This window comes from Pristiophorus japonicus, chromosome 3 (genome assembly GCF_044704955.1).
Source record: "Pristiophorus japonicus isolate sPriJap1 chromosome 3, sPriJap1.hap1, whole genome shotgun sequence".
Taxonomy (NCBI): domain Eukaryota; kingdom Metazoa; phylum Chordata; class Chondrichthyes; family Pristiophoridae; genus Pristiophorus; species Pristiophorus japonicus.
The window spans coordinates 194,709,132-194,712,808 of NC_091979.1; positions in this window are offsets into that span (position 1 = coordinate 194,709,132).

The following is a 3,677-nucleotide window of genomic DNA, read 5'->3' on the forward strand; positions in this document are numbered from 1 at the left end:
GCCGCCATCTTCGTCCCGCTGCAAATCTCGCGAGAGCGCGGCCAACCTGCCCCGGCGCAGGCGGGAACGTTGTATTTTGAATGCGATTTAAATCTTTCGGACGGTTTGGCTGGGCTCTATCAAAATTGATCAAACCGTCAATCGGGAACGCTTAAACCATAAGTGCCCTCCTTTTAAAGGGGCACAAACAGTAAGTTCCAGGTGATGACAAAACTAACATTAAAAACGAAAATCAAATTCCAAATGTTATTCTCTGTGCTCACAAAACATTCCAGTCCCTCCTTTGCCCACCAGTCGCGCAAAGCCACTATCAGTCACCGCGTGCTCCCTCTCCGAGGACAGCCGGGCGCAGACTTAGATGCACAATAGGGGCAGGCAGCCGGAGCGAATGGCCCCCATCGGCCGCGCACTGCCTGGACTTGTTAATGCATCCCAGGGTATTAAAAGAGATGGCGGAAGTTATAGCAGATGCATTCGTTATAATCTACCAAAATTCTCTGGACTCTGGGGAGGTACCAGCGGATTGGAAAGCAGCTAATGTAACGCCTCTGTTTAAAAAAGGGGGCAGACAAAAGGCAGGTAACTATAGGCTGGTTAGTTTAACATCTGTAGTGGGGAAAATGCTTGAAGCTATCATTAAGGAAGAAATAGCGGGACATCCAGATAGGAATAGTGCAATCAAGCAGACGCAACATGGATTCATGAAAGGGAAATCATGTTTAACTAATTTACTGGAATTCTTTGAGGATATAACGAACATGGTGGATAGAGGTGTACTGATGGATGTGGTGTATTTAGATTTTCAAAAGGCATTCGATAAGGTGCCACACAAAACGTTACTGCAGAAGATAAAGGTACGCGGAGTCAGAGGAAATGTATTAGCATGGATAGAGAATTGGCTGGCTAACAGAAAGCAGAGAGTCGGGATAAATGGGTCCTTTTCAGGTTGGAAATCGGTGGTTAGTGGTGTGCCACAGGGATCAGTGCTGGGACCACAACGGTTTACAATATACATAGATGACCTGGAAGAGGGGACAGAGTGTAGTGTAACAAAATTTGCAGCTGACCCAAAGATTAGTGGGAAAGTGGGTTGTGTAGAGGACAGAGAGAGGCTGCGAAGAGATTTAGAGAGGTTAAGCAAATGGGCTAAGGTTTGGCAGATGGAATACAATGTCGGAAAATGTGAGGTCATCCACCTTGGAAAAAAAAACAGTAAAAGGGAATATTATTTGAATGGGGAGAAATTACAACATGCTGCGATGCAGAGGGACCTGGGGGTCCTTGTGCATGAAACTCTTTTTGGAGTTTATCTGAAAAACATAAAACATTAATCCGTGCCACCCGATCTGGATGACACACCAGACATTTACAAGGCCCTTTTTTTTTTCTTTTTTGTGTTTTTTTTTGTGTTTTTCTTTTTTTTTGGGGCACTAAAATCACTTTTTTTTCCTCCAGTGCCCCCTATAAAAGGGGAGGGGGACACTAAAAGCACCGGCAATTAAAACAAATTAAACTTTAAAACGTAAAATCAAATTAAAATTTGGTTGTCGGGCGTGATGATGCACTCCAGTCCCTCCGGTGCCCACCTCTCGCGGAAGGCCGCGAGCGTTCCTTGTGCATGAAACTCTTTTTGGAGTTCACCTGCGAAAACATAAAACATTAAACCGTGCCACCCGACCTGGGTGACACACCAGACATTTACAAGGCCCTTTTTTCCTTTTTTTGTTTTTTTTTTGTGTTTTTCTTTTTTTGGTTTTTTTTTTGGGCACTAAAATCACAATTTTTCCCCAGTGCCCCCTATAAAAGGGAAGGGGACACTAAAAGCACCGGCAATTAAAACAAATTAAACTTTAAAACGTAAAATCAAATTAAAATTTGGTTGCCGGGCGTGATGATGCACTCCAGTCCCTCCGGTGCCCACCTCTCGCGGAAGGCCGCGAGCGTACCGGTGGACACCGCGTGCTCCATCTCCAAGGACACCCTGGACCGGATGTAAGAGCGGAAGAGAGGCAGGCAGTCAGGTTGAACGACCCCCTCGACCGCCCGCTGCCTGGACCGGCTGATGGCACCCTTGGCCGTGCCCAGGAGCAGTCCTACGAGGAGGCCTTCGGACCTACCCGCTCCCCTCCGCACAGGGTGCCCAAAGATCAGGAGAGTGGGACTGAAGTGCAGCCAGAATTTCAGGAGCAGCCCCTTCAAATAATAAAACGGGCTGCAACCTTGTGCATTCCATAAAAACATGGAACACGGACTCTTCCAGACCGCAGAAATTGCAGGCGGCCTGGGAGTCCGTGAACCGGCTTAAAAATTTGTTGCACGGCACTGCTCCGTGCACCACCCTCCAGGCCAAGTCCCCGATGAATAGTGGGAGGACCCCTGCGTAGAGTGCCTCCTTGTGCATGAATCCCAAAAAGTTAGTTTGCAGGTGCAGCAGGTAATCAGGAAGGCGAATGGAATGTTGGCCTTCATTGCGAGAGGGATGGAGTACAAAAGCAGGGAGGTCATGCTGCAACTGTATAGGGTATTGGTGAGGCCGCACCTGGAGTACTGCGTGCAGTTTTGGTCACCTTACTTAAGGAAGGATATACTAGCTTTGGAGGGTGTACAGAGACGATTCACTAGGCTGATTCCGGAGATGAGAGGGTTACCTTATGATGATAGATTGAATAGACTGGGTCTTTACTCGTTGGAGTTCAGAAGGATGAGGGGTGATCTTATAGAAACATTGAAAATAATGAAAGGGATAGACAAGATAGAGGCAGAGAGGTTGTTTCCACTGGTCGGGGAGACTAGAACTAGGGGGCACAGCTTCAAAATATGGGGGAGCCAATTTAAAACCGAGTTGAGAAGGAATTTCTTTTCCCAGAGGGTTGTGAATCTGTGGAATTCTCTGCCCAAGGAAGCAGTTGAGGCTAGCTCATTGAATGTATTCAAATCACAGATAAATAGATTTTTAACCAATAAGGGAATTAAGGATTACGGGGAGCAGGCGGGTAAGTGGAGCTGAGTCCACGGCCAGATCAGCCATGATCTTGTTGAATAGCGGAGCAGGCTCGAGGGGCTAGATGGCCTACTCCTGTTCCTAATTCTTATGTTCTTATGTTAATGGCCACCTTGGCCAGGCACAGGAGTAGACCTGCTTATAAAAAATCTTTAATAATCACCAATTAAACTGACCAACTTCAAGTTGCCAACCCTCCAGGATTGCCTTGGAGTCTCCAGGAATTAACAATTAATCTCCAGGACAATGCTGCGAGCAACCCGGGAGAAAAATGATAACGTTAAAAAAAATGCTGGGTTTAATCATTTACTTTGAACACATGCCTTTGTTATAAAAATATTGGGAATGGGGTAAAATGGCTGTTTGACCAACAGTCAAGATTCATCTAATCAAGTAACCAAGATTCCATCCTTTTTTCCAATTGGTGTGGGAAGGCAGTGCGTTGCAAACGGTAGAAGTGGCGGATGGCCAATGGCGGGAGTTTGGGGGCGGGATGGTTGGAGGTTATGTGATGAAACCTCCTGGAATATGTCCAAGCAGAGTCAGCAACCCTAACTTCAAGCCGGAGACTGGCCGTGCAAGGCCAGTGCATTTTTCAGCAAACCCCTGTCCATGCAGTGCTCATATTGAATCAACCGGCCTTCTACTTCAGCTGACTACATACTTCGAGTTGCTG